General features: G+C 39.6%; 1 protein-coding gene across 6 annotated transcripts in view; it reads left to right on the top strand.

Annotated features, from left to right (window-relative positions):
• UBE3D (ubiquitin protein ligase E3D) overlaps window positions 1-13,673 on the top strand; it is a 154,116-nt gene that overhangs the window by 129,299 nt on the left and 11,144 nt on the right. The window lies entirely within an intron of this gene.

Raw genomic sequence — 13,673 nt, 5'->3', positions numbered from 1 at the left:
AGCTGCAAACCACAGAGCAAGAATCTAAGCCCAAGGCCTTTCCCCTAGACTGTGGTCCAGGCCCACCAGGCCACCAGTTAATAACTAATGAAACTGTCAGATTTTACAGAGTACTATAGAACCACGGCTGCCTTCATGAATCTGCCTGCAGGCAGTTTTATTATTACTGGCCCTCCTCGTTTTCTGCAGGTAAACACACTTTATGAGATAAGCTTCCAACGGAGTGGCGTGTCTAAAATAGAGGACGACAACGGACCATGTTTATCTGGATTAAAAAAAATTGTTTTTTTAATTTTCATTTTAATTTATTACTCTGGCACACTGGAAGAACCCAATGAATATGTTGAACAGATGAGTAAACGGATGTGTGCGTGAATAACAAAACAGGTCAATAATCTTGCAATGGTGAATACAGAAAGCAAAGTTATAGCATTCCAGCGTAATCTGGCTTTATCCTCTACATGTGGTAGGAATAAAATATCCTGTAACTTTGCACTTTGTAACTCTTTAAAGCTCTTGATAGTTTTGTGTTGCATTTCCTAAATCCTTTTGTGCAGTTACAAGTGAAGTATCACACCACTTTTGTTGGAAAAAGGACTAATTTTACATTGTAATGATTGCACCTGCTCTGTGACAAAACCTTAATGTTTTGTGTTTTTTTTAAGCCATTTTCTAATTTAATAGCTCAAGGGAAAAGATTGTCCCGAGGGGAACTGTGACAAAACTTTACAATTTACTCATTATACAATTGTCCTTCAATGCTAAAATGGGAGAAAAAATAAGGACGAATGTGGAGGGAGAAGGCAGAGAATAAGCTCGAAGGTCATTAGTGACACCAAATGAGGAAGTGAACACAGAAAATCATATTCTGTAAAAAATGAGCAAGAAGAAAGTAAAGAAAGAAAGGAAAAAAGAGGAAAGCTTTTTTAGTACATTTGAGGGGAAGAGAGGAAGGATGGCACCAAACAGGTAGCTCAGAGTTGGAGCCAAAGAATGGGTTCTAGCCCTTACCACAACTTCGGAACAAATTTCTTTAAAAATATAGGTCAATAAAAGCAGATAGTTAGGAGAGAAGCCTGGGTTCCTGGAGATAATTTATCTCTTTTCCAAGAAGCAAGTCCAGTGTCAGTCAGTCTGTGAACCCAAGTGCCTGATTGTAAAGAGCATCAGCAGTGAATGGGGAAAGCAGCTGGTGTGGGAATCAATGTTGTGTCTTTCTGACTGATGACAGGACAAAGCCTTAGGGAGTGTGGATTTCGGCCTCTCTGGTGAGTTTCCCGAGATTACAGAATCGTGCATGTCAATGTCATGGTTCTCCTTCCCAGTACTGTCTGCCCCTTTTGCTGCCCTCTTCATTGGCACTGGGAAAGGCATTTATTATTTAGAAGGCAGCAGTATTAGTGCAATGCACACAACTCAGATTGTTTTTGCAAGGTCTGTTGAGTTTAAATAGAAATACAGACAGAAATGCTGCCCCATGTGTGCCATATGCTGATTTTAAAAGGTTGCTGGAAATGCTGTAACCTTTAGCCTCTCTTGACTATATTTTGCCTAGCTCAGACTCCTGATAGCAATGTGCTAATTTATGATGATAGGTTTTATTTTCTTGTCACTGGAAATAAAACAACAACAAAACCAGTGGCTGCCTCAAATCCTCAAACTCTTGTCAGTTTAGAAGCAGCATTCCAGTAATGGGGCTTTTTGCTGTATTTGCAAATATTGCATTTCAAAGCCTCACTCTGGTCCTATTCGCGTGTAGGGAGATATTTAGAGAGTACAGAATGAACCAGTGATCGAGTCTTACGTTCTTACAGTGAGTTGAAAAATTAAAAAGATTAGGTCACAAAACCCATTCATGTCCAGATTAGGTCACAAAACCCATTCATGTCCAGTCTGGGTTTCTTTTTTTCTTTCTTTCTTTCTTTTTTTTTTTTTTTTTTTAAAGATTTATTTATTTATTTGACAGAGAGAGATTACAAGTAGGCAGAGAGGCAGGCAGAGAGAGAGAGGAGGAGAGGAGGAAGCAGGCTCCCCGCTGAGCAGAGAGCCCCATGCGGGACTCGATCCCAGGACCCTGAGATCATGACCTGAGCCGAAGGCAGCGGCTTAACCCACTGAGCCACCCAGGCGCCCTTTTTCTTTCTTTCTTAACTTTTTTTTTTTTGGCCAAATGTTCTTGCTGTGACCTACTTCCGCAGATAAGAAAAATGATTTTGCCATCCTTCTATGACATTATGGCAATGGTGAACTGTTCCCAAGTGTCTTGGTGTAGATGGCCTTGTGAGGATAAGCATTAATTATTTTCAGACTGCTGATGCATCACGTCTGTGGTGTCTATATTTGTCTTCTAAGAATGCATCATCACTCTCTAATTATAGGTGATCTTGTGGGATTAAATCTTTTGAGTTAAACTGACTAGAATGACACAAAATATGCATGGAAAGCAAACACTTAAAAAACCGGTGAGCTGGGCGCCTGGGTGGCTCAGTGGGTTAAGCCGCTGCCTTCGGCTCAAATCATGATCTCAGGGTCCTGGAATCGAGTCCCGCATGGGGCTCTCTGCTCAGCGGGGAGCCTGCTTCCTCCTCTCCTCCTCTCTCTCTCTGCCTGCCTCTCTGCCTACTTGTGATCTCTCTCTGTCAAATAAATAAATAAAATCTTTAAAAAAACAAAAACAAAAACAAAAAAACGGTGAGCTGTGGTCATTGTCAAGAAGCAGACTCTGCCTCAGTGTTCAGCTTAACACTTGAAACAGTCTTCACGTTGTCAATGTTGCCGTCTGCCTAATCCCTATCATTTAAATCACTTGATGATTGAGGCCATCTTTAAGTTCTCGTAGTCAGTATGAAGACTCTGATATTCTGATTCTAATTCTTGGAATCCTATAGTGGTACCCCAACAAATAACTTTTGTAAGAAACAAAATCACCCCAGAATCCTCAGGACCCCATGTGATAGTTACTTCCTCACAGAGCTGGGAAGGGCAGTGAGGGTCTGTGTTCTTGGTATCAACTTTGAGGCCTATGTAGCAATGCTGGGCAAAGCTCCAAGCATAGGCATTTTCTGGCCAGGGTGTTTTGGTCCCATAGTAGAAGTAGTGGAGTACTGGGATAGGAAACACAGAATTCCCATCTCTTTTTAGCTCAATCCTGGAAAACATGATCTTCTCTGATATTCCTGCAGAAGTGAAATAAGCCTGGATTCTAGTTACATAATTCATTAATTTAATCATTTATTCCTTCCAGCCAACAAATGTTTATTCAAAGCCTCCTGCGTGGGAGGCAGGGACATAATAGAGATTTAGATAAGACATCACCATTTCACATGCAAGTTTGGTTTTGTGGGGAAGGGGTAAAAGAATGTTTTTTACTGGGAAAACTGAAACACTGATCATCAGCAAGGAGAGACATGCGGTGCCCCTTTCAGTGTCTGTGTGCATGAGCAGGGGCTGCTTGGCATGCCAGAGAGCCATGTTACGAGCAAGGTTTGGGAGTTAAAACTCACTAGTGCTTTGTCTCTTGAATCCCTCTCTACAAAGTAGTTTCTCTGGAATCAGTGGTTCAAGTGTCTGATCGATGATGAACATAAAGCTGGAGTATTTGAATATGTCAAGGATAGTGACCAAAGTGTAAGGATGCCTTTCTTGTCCACCACCTACCACTTCTAAAACTCCATGCCATTTTAAACAGTAAAGGTAGGCAGTGGGGGAAGGACTGCATCCAGTTTCGTTCCCCTACTGTGCAGCAGATGTGCCCACAGGAACAACAGCGCAGTGTGAGGTTGTCAGGTTTCCAAAAGAATTTAGCTAATGGGCTTCAATGCTTACAGACCTCGAATCCTGGAGAATCAACGTGAAGGTTAGAGACAAGTATAGAATATCCGGCTTCTGAGAGTGAGTGAGTGACGAAGTTTTTGTGGACCATTTTTTTTTTAACTTGGGAGTTCTAGTGCTCCACCCAAGAATGAAGCAGCAACTCCTCCATAAAGGGAAAGAAAGCAGATGTGAATGCCTGTGTTAGAAGTCAGTTAATTTAAACTTAAAGAAAAAGTTTTTGGCAAGGGAGAAGGCCAGAATATTGAAGGAGCTCTGCAGCATCTCCTCCAGAGGCATTTCTGAATAATATCTCCTGAATGATATAGGTGTACAAGTAAGCTGACTCAGGGCTGCCTCCAGGCTTCGGAGAGAATGTATTCCAGGTACCACTGTAAGATTAGGGAAGGCCTGAAAATCACGGGCAGGAAGGCTAATGTTATACAGTTCAGATTCCCCCAAGGAAAGAAATGTTTATGAATTTCAACTTTTGTAACCCGTGTCATGAGCTACTCGTTTTCTGCAAACATCAGAGTTAATAGTACCTATACCATAAACTAGTTCACAGCATTACATTTTCGGATGCATTTTTCTTTCCACTTAGGAGCAACCTTTTACTTTGACCTGGAAATTTCCTTGGAGATTCAGATAGAACCACACAAATCAGTTACAAGCCTGTTCCTGGGACCTGTGGGACAAAGGGACACCCTTTGGAATTCATCTCCCTGCCCCACGCCTGTGGCTCCTCTCCCTGTGGCTGCCTCAGACCCCACGGCTTGGTGGAATGCATTGCGAATGGGCCCAGCAAGTGTGTGGCGGTCCAGGCTGGGGGAGGGAAACCTGGCCTGACTCACGCGCAGCCTGGGCCCTGGCCCTGCCCCAGTCCCGGGCTGCTTTCTCGCCCCAGGACTGTCTGTGCGTGGACTGTCTAAACATTTCCCTGAGGCCCAAATGTAATCCCCTCGGGAAGTTTGAGTTAGAGTAGGCCAGTTATGAGTTATACAAGCGGAAGAAGGGAAGATAGGAAGAGCGTGTTTGAAAAGAGTTACTGAAATGACTCCCCACACCCACTTTCCCCCAGCATTTTTTGGATATTTTCTTAGTCAAGTTTTTATTAAAGTATAATATGCAAGAAAGTACATAAATGTACATCAGTGAATATTTTTTAAGATTTTATTTATTTGAGAGAGAGAGAGACAAGGAGCAGGGGCAGGGAGGGGCAGAGGGAGAGGGATACGCGGACTCCCGCTGAGCAGGGAGCCTGATACCAACACTCGGCAGGGATCATGACCTGAGCCAAAGGCAGGCCCTTAACCGACTGAGCCACCCAGGCACACTCCTCAGTGATTTTTTAAGAAGTAGGTCCACCTGTCTAACTAGCATGCAGATGAAGAAATAATAAATGGAGTGTGGATCCTGACCTCCAAAGGGCATCCTCCACTCTGACTTCTGTCATAAGTGGTGATTATGGCCTAGTCCAAAATATCCTGTGGGTGGAGTCCTACAGGGGTGCCCCGTTGTGTCTGTCTTTTTTCAACATTAGGACTGCATGTGGCGGTCGCTCATGCGTTCCCACTGCTGTATAGTGTGCTAGTTTATGAGCATAAACTGCAGTTCATTCTTCTGTGAACAGACATTCGGGTGGTTTATAGTTTGTCGCTACTGCAAGCAGCACAGCTATGAATATCCCTGTAGAGTCTTTGGTGCTTGTGTGTTCTTTTCCGGCGGATATTTACCTAGGACGAAAATTATGGATGTTCAGCTTTAGTAGATACTTGGCAGTTTTCCGAAGTATTTGTACTAATTTAAACCCAAAGGGTGTATGAATTCTGGTTCCCCTAAATCATCAACCACACTCGATATTTTCTGTCTTTTTTTTTTCCCCTCTTTTCAGCCATTCTGATAAATGTGGTGACAGCTCATTGTGCTTTTAATTTGTTTGCCCTAAGGACTAATGAAGTTGAGCACCTTCTCTGTCGATGGGCCACATGGACATCCTTTTTGGTGTAGTGTCTACTCAGGTCTTTTGCCCATTTTTTAAATGGGGTTTCCTATCTTTTTCTTAGTGATTAGTTCTTTGTACATTTTACTCTGTCCTTACTGATGATGTGCCTGCTGGTTCTGTCCATTGCTGGGTAGAGGGTGTTGATGTCTCCAACTATGATCGTAGTTTCAGCTGCTTCACCTTATACTTCTCTTAGTTTTTGCCCCATGTAGCTTGATGCATTGTTGTTATATCCCTACAGGGTAAGAATTCTTAGGTCTTCTTGGAGAATTGATCCCTTTATCATGATGGTAATAGCTCTTGCATGTCTGCTTTGTCTGAAAATAACAGCTACTCCTACTCTCTTTGATTAGTGTTACTAAAGTATGTTTTTCTCTACCCATTTACTTTTAATCTATGTGTGTCTTTCTACTTAAACAACATTTGGTTGGGTCTTATTTTTTATTCACTCTGACAACCTCTGTCTTTTAATTGGTGCATCAACACCAACATTGGTGTTGATGTTCAAAGTGATGATTTATATTAGTTGAGTTAATATCTATGAATTTGTTGCTGTTTTCTATTTGTTGCCTATATTGCTTGTTCCTGTTTTTGTTTTCCACTCCTTTTCTGTCTTTTTTGGTTTTAATTGAGTATTTTATAGGATTGCATTTTCTCCTATGTTAGTGTGACGGTTATACTTTTTTAAAAAACCTTTTTAGCAGTTGCTCTGGAGTTTACAATATACATTTACAACTAATCCAAGTCCACTTTCAGATAACACTACACCACTTCACAGGTAGTGTGAATACTTTATAATAACAAAAAAATCCTAATCCTCCCTCCTGTCACTTATATCATTTCTGTCACTCATTTCACTTGTATATACATATACCCACACAAGATATATACATAAGCATACATAATCAAATACATTGTTGCTATTACTTTTTGAACAAACCATTATCTGTTAGACCAGTTTAAAAAAAGGTTGTATTTTACCTTTACTTATTCCTTCTTCAGTGTTCTTTCTTTCTTTATGTAGGTCTGAGATTCTGACCTATATCACTTTCCTTCTAAAGAACTTTTGGAGTGCCTAGGTGGCTCAGTTGGCTCAATGTCTGACTCTTGATTTCGGCTCTCATAGTCTCAGGGTGGTGGGATCAAGCCCCAAGTTGGGTTTTGCCCTAAATGTGGAGTCTGCTTAAGATTCTCTCTTGCCCTCTCTCCTGCCACCACTCCCACCCCCACCCCCAGCTTTCATGCTCTCTCTCTCCAAAAAGAAAAAAAAATAACCTCTTTTATAACATTGCTTGAAAAGGCAATTCTACTGGCAACAAATTCCTTCAACTTTTGTTTTTCTGAGAAAAACTTCCATTTCTCTGTCACTTTTGAAAGATAATTTTGCACGATACAGAATCTAAGTTGGTGGGTTTTTTTTCCCCTCAATGCTTTAAGTATTTTACTTTACTCTTTTGCTTACATGGTTTCTGATTAAAAAGTGGATCTAATTCTTGTTCCTCTATTGTTAAGGGTGTTTTTCCCCCCTCTTTGGCTTTTTTCAGATCTTTTCTTTATCTTTGATTTTCTATGATTTGAAAATGATGTGGCTAACTACAGTGGGGTTTTTTTTGGGCATTTAATCCTGCTTCATGTTCTCTGAGCTCTCTGTGGTTTGGTGTCTGACATTAATTTGGGGAAAATTCTCAGTCATTATTTTTTCAGGTATTTTTTCCATTCCTTTCTTCTGCTGGAGTTCTCATTTCATATGTGTTTTGTAGTTGTCTCACAAGTCCACAGGATATTCTGGTTTGGTTTTTTTTGTTTTTATTTTTTTTAATCAGTCTTTTTTTCATTGCATTTGTTTTTCGGTGATTCTATTACTATAGCCTCAACTTCAGTGATTCTTTCCTCAGCTATGTATGGTCTACTATTAACCCCATCAAAGGCATTCTTCATTTCTGTTGTGGTGTTTTGATCTTTAGCGATTCTTTTTGCTTCTTTCTTAGGATTCCTATCTCTCTGCTACAATATACATCTGTTCTTGCATGTCCTGTTTTATCAGAGTCCTTAGTGTATTAATTGTTGTTGTTTTAAATTCTCAGTATAATTCCTTCATGCCATGCCTGGTTCTGATCCTTGCTCTGTCTCTTCAAAATTCGTTTTTAACTTTTAGTATGCCTTGTAATTTTTTCTTGATAGTTAGACATGATGCACTGGGTAAAAGGAACTTCTATAAATAAGCGTTTAAGAATATGGTGGTGAGGTATATGAAGAGAGGAAGAATTCTGTTGCCCTATGATTGTCTTAGTCCCTTATTGAGCCTATGCCTCCGGACTGTGAACTACACAACTGTTTCTCAGTATTTTTTCTCCCCTCAGGTGGGACAGAATGGCTAGACCTGACTGGATTTGGCTATTTCCCTTTCCCCAGGTAAATTGGGCTCTGGTAATACCCCAGCAGGTTAGGCTGTGGTTACCTGGCATCCCCGGAAGACAGACCTTGTTAAGAAGAGAGTGCTCTGGTACTTCTGAATAGAACTTTCTCCCTTCCCAATCTGGAAGCATGAGAGGATTTTTTTTTTTTCTTGGTATTTGCTATGAGAACATTGGTAGAGCCCTAGGAGATGAATCTCACAAATTGTGGAGGCACATTATAATGGATCCCCTTGGAGTCTTTAGCTCTCAGACTTGTCCACACAGAGCCTCCAGCACTGCATCAATTATGAGTTCAGGTTTTTCTACTGTGGCACTAGTTCTCACAGCAATTTCTGCTCCCGTAAGTCACAACTCCCTGTACTCTCTTGTCTCTCCAGTCTTAGAGGTAGTCTTAGAGGTAGTGTCCACCCCACTCATCTTGATCCAAGAAGAGTCATTGATTTTTCAGTCTGTTCAGCTTTTTACTTGTTTGTATGGACTGGCAACTTCTAAGCTCCTCACATGTGGAACCAGAAACTAAAAGCTCCTTCAATATTTTTTTGTTTCAATAAACATTAATTCAGTACAGTTTGGATATGAAATGCATTTATTAAGCAGATGAACTCCTAAGTTTAAAATATGAAAATTTTTTTTTTGCCAGTCTTCTCCAACTATACTCTGGCGGTGAGGAGGGGGTTATTGAGGTCTCTTTTTCTTTCCTTCTTTCAGTAATATGTAATATTTAATGAAATGTGCAGCTCTTAAAAACTCAGATGAGTTTTGACAGTTGTATATATACTAGGTTTCTTGGCCTTGGCACTATTAACATTTTGGACTAGATAATTCTATGTTTTAGGGAAGCTGTCCTATTCATCCCTGGCCTCTCCCTACTAGACACCAGTAGCATCCTCCTAGTCATAACAATCAAAAGTGCCTCCAAGCATTGCCAAATGTCCCCTGGGAGGCAAAATCACCCCAGTTTAGAACCACTGATATATAGCCATGTACCTAATGTTGAGAAAAGAAGATATAGATCATATCCATTCCTCCAGAAAGTTTTCTTTAGATTCTTTCATTAATCTACCTTCCCTCCAAAAACATGGTATCTGATTTGTATCATCTTAGGTTCATTTTGCCTATGTTCAAACTTTGCATAAACTGGATCATATGCTGTGTATTTTTTTGGTCTGGTCTCTTTCACGTAACATGATGTTTTTACAATTTATCCATGTTACTGCATTTATCAGTGGTTTATTCTTTTTCGTTGCAGAATAGTCTTCCATTGTATGACTATGCCATAATTTGTTAATAATATTCTGCTGTTGATGGCCACTTGGATGGTTTCTGATTTGGGGTTCCTGTGCATAAGTCTGCTAAAAATACTCTGTGGATGTCTTTTTGTAGACATGTTTTCATTTCTCTCAGTAAAGATCTAGGAATGGCATTTCTAGGTTGTGGGTAGATGTACATTTAACTTTCCATAAACTGCCAAACCCTTCTGCAAAGGGTTCTGCCATTTTATGCTCGCAGAAGGTATGTCTGAGTGTTGTAGTTGTTCCAAGTCATCATCCACAACATCATTTGGAGTTTTCAGTCTCTTTTATTTTATCTGTTCTGGTGGGTATCTCGTGATTTTTGTTTGCATTCCCCGGATGACCTAAGATGTTGAATACCTTTTCAGGTGCTTTCTGGCCATTCATCTTCTTTTTTTAAGTGTCTTTTAAAGTCAGTTTATGATTAATTTGTAGGAGTCCCCATTATACTTCCTACCCCACATAGTAGTCTCAGAGGAACCTGCTTTTGTGCCTCAGGGACTGAGAAACCTTTTGCCATCTGAATATATTTGGGCCAAATTATAAAAAGCATTGTGAAATATACCCTTTCTTTTTTTTTTTTTTTTTTTTGTTCTCTCTGTTTCCAAACATACTGTGAGGTTTAGAGAGTATTTTCCTTTAGTGAGGTCAGAAATACTACTAATGAGCCAGACAAGTATATGAAACCACTTCTGTTTTCTTTGGGATAGTCTTTGAATGCCCGCATCCTCACACAGCAATCAGCCCTATGTCCTCCTTCCACAGTTTTGACAAATTACCAGCAGGGACCTGTCCCCACACAAAGCAGTGAGTCACCTTTGTAATTCTATGTCTAAGAGAGGTTCTTGGTGAGTCTTTTTCTGGAAGCATTCTTTTACTCATACAGGAATATCTTTACCTAGTTAAAAAAAAAAGTTCTCTATGGAAAAAGATGCCTTTTTCCATCTAAGTTTTCAAAATAGAACTAAGCTATTCCCTTTTAATTCCAGTGGAAAAGGAAGGGACTCATGAGCTTTCTTTGTTTTTAGTTTCTGTCCACCAAAATAATTTGTTGCTAATGTGGTATTTTTTTTAAAACCTGTTCCCTTGCTGACCAGACAAAAAGATTCATCTCTGAGTTGTTTAGGACCTGGTTTCTGAACAGGCTGCCAGGGTGCTTGAAGCTTGGTGTTTTCTCATTGAGCTTTGAAAATGGAATATGCTGAGTCCCAGAGGAAAGTGTCTTATGTATACATGAGGTAACAGGCACAAAGTGTAATCTGTAGTTGTGATCTCTAAATACCATCCCCTTTTTAAAGGAACCAGGTTCCTTGGGGAAATGGCTGATTTTTATGTCTAGGATATGAAATATGTAAGGTGAGGCTGGAGTCCTCCCAAATCTTTCCTACCAGCAGGCAAAAAAAAAAAAAAAAAAAGAAAGAAAGAAAGGAAAGGTAAACAAATGAACAAACAAAAAGCTATTATAAACTACTAGGAGCCTATCAATAGGACTTAGGCTCCAAGGTGGAAAGATTCTCACGGACCAAGAAAGTACAAGTTGAGTATCAATAAGCATAATGGCTGCATTGGATTAAAGCATATCAAATATATTTTAAATGCATGAGTTCATAATGACAAAAAACTACAGAAACAGTCACCATATTCCAGTCTATGGGAAACCCGACAGGACAAAAAAAAAAAATCTGCTTTCTTTGAAACATAAAAAGCAAAAGGAGAAAAAGGGAGAGAAGGGGGCCTTATGATTTAAAAGACACATGAATTGTAATAATGGGAGCATATTTGGATTCCTATTTGAACAAACAACTACTAAAACATTTTATGGGCTAGTTGTGGAAATTTGATCACCACCTGGATATTTACATTAAGAGATTATTAGTGTTTTAGATGTGATCATGGCATTGTGGTTTTATTTTTATAGTAGTCTCTTTTTAAAGATACATACTGAATTATATACAAAATATTAGGTCTAGGATTTGCTTCAAGAGTTGTGGCAGGGATTTGGATGAAACAGAATGGCCATGAGCTGGTAATTATTGTTTCTGAGTAACATTTATGGACTTATTATACTGTCCTCTTTACCAGGAAATGTTAATATCTGAAATTTTTCTTAAAAGCAAAAAACTCTTAGGTGTCTTGCAGATTGCTGATGTCATGGGTTAACTGGTGGGAGTTTGAAAAGGGAGGGATTGCTGATAGGGATCACTGGACTAGAGTAAGGAGCCCTATCCTGCTGGGTTTCTTTATAGGGTTTTCAGAACAACATCATCAGTATCCCACTAAATCAACCTGCACCCAACAATTTTCTCTTCCTGTTTGTTTATTAACATCATATTAATGTTAAGAACCTAGGGTTCTTGAGAAAAGCAATGAGATTATACACCCTTATCTCATACTAGGTTTTGGTTGCCCAAATGGCCTTACTGAGGGACTGCCATCTGGACCTACTTATTTCTTATGGGTTAGAAAGATGAAGACCTCTCAGGGAAAGAAATTTCAGGGAAACTTCTAAAAAAGCATTGTTTCTTTTCAGACATTTTTTACCCCTAAATCAATGGAAAATAGAAAGCATTTGTCAAAAGTGATTAAAGCCTATACCGAGTGGAATAGTTCAGAGACCACAGCACACCCAGTAGAATACTTGTTTATGCTCACAGCCTTTTAGCAATCGAGGTATGTTAAAGACACCCAAAACAATATGTGAGTTTCAAAATTTGCTTCATTCCCCATCGAAACATAATGTATTTTTTCTCTCTTGATTGACTTGGACAAGTTAGAGTCTTTACTCTCATCAGATCAAAACTTGTGTTTTCATGTCTCCTCTTAAAACTCTAATCCTGCAAAAATTATTTCTCATTTCGCTGGGAAATAACCCTAGATACTTGATGTTCCATTTTGTAACTTAACCATTCATGAATTTCAGACCTTTTTCAGGCAAATGGAGGAAAAATTTTTGACTAAGTAAGCTTTCTCAAACAGGAGTATGGAGAAGAGATCACCTGTTTGGAGCCAGTCACAAACATGACAAGTGTCTGGTGTAATCCTTGACCAACAGAGGAGGAGGGTGACCCCTTATAGATGAAGAAACTAAGACATGAAGACCTGACCATGTTGTCTCTGGAAAATACATGTGTTCTTTCTCCTAAACCAAGGCTGTCTGTCTCAGGTAGATGTTGTGTCAGCCCTGACTTGCATTGAATCTTCATTTAGTGATGCCAGCTCACAGAACTTGCATTTTTGTGGAGAGATGCCAAGATCGAGGTTTCATAATGAATTAAAGGCCAGCATTTTGTGGCAGTTAGCTGATTTTAAAGGATGCTGGTATTTCCCAACAAAATATAGTTGAACTTTGGTCATTTCCAAGTATTTGATGCCCCAGTAGCCAGAATAGTCTAGTCCACATTATAATGAATGAGTGGTAATAGGTTGTGTTTATATCCACTGATGCATTCCCACTGTTTTACCAAAGATCTTGAATAATCGGCCAGGCTCTTCTTTGTAGTTAATATTAATGATACAGTTTAGATATATTTGATAAGGGCCCGATTGTTGTACATGCAGCCAAATAATTTCATGTATTAAAGACTCAATTGTGTAGTCTTTCATCCTGCATTCAGAGCTGAATTTTTAAGTAGTTTATGTCCCTAGCAAAGGATATGCTAGTTATCCGGGGGTTACTCCCCTGTGAGTGCCACCCATTACACACCTCCAGAGAGTACCTACACAATCCTGTCAGTGGCCTCTGGGCTTGGGGTTATTTTCCACATAGCAGGTGATATTTTGCACGAAGCCTTCTACATTCTGTATTTGCAGATATCATAGGTTTGCAATATTTCTTCAATATCTGCAATTTTGGCAACTGTCACTGGTAAATGTTATTGTTACTTAGGGTAGTGTAAGCAAAAAAAAAAAAAAAAAAACCACCAAAAACCACACACAAAAAACCAGCCTTAGTTAAACTTTGGAGATTTCATATATATATATATATATATATATATATGCCATTTGTACTTCTTTCTTTAAAAATAAAGCAGCATAGGGGCACCTGGGTGGCTCAGTGGGTTAAAGCCTCTGCCTTCAGCTCAGGTCGTGATCCCAGGGTCCTGGAATTGAGCCCCACATTGGGCTCTCTGCTCAGCAGGGAGCTTGCTT

Source organism: Mustela nigripes, chromosome 5, assembly GCF_022355385.1.
Source record: "Mustela nigripes isolate SB6536 chromosome 5, MUSNIG.SB6536, whole genome shotgun sequence".
NCBI lineage: Eukaryota > Metazoa > Chordata > Mammalia > Carnivora > Mustelidae > Mustela > Mustela nigripes.
This window is presented reverse-complemented; position numbering and strand designations above follow the sequence as displayed.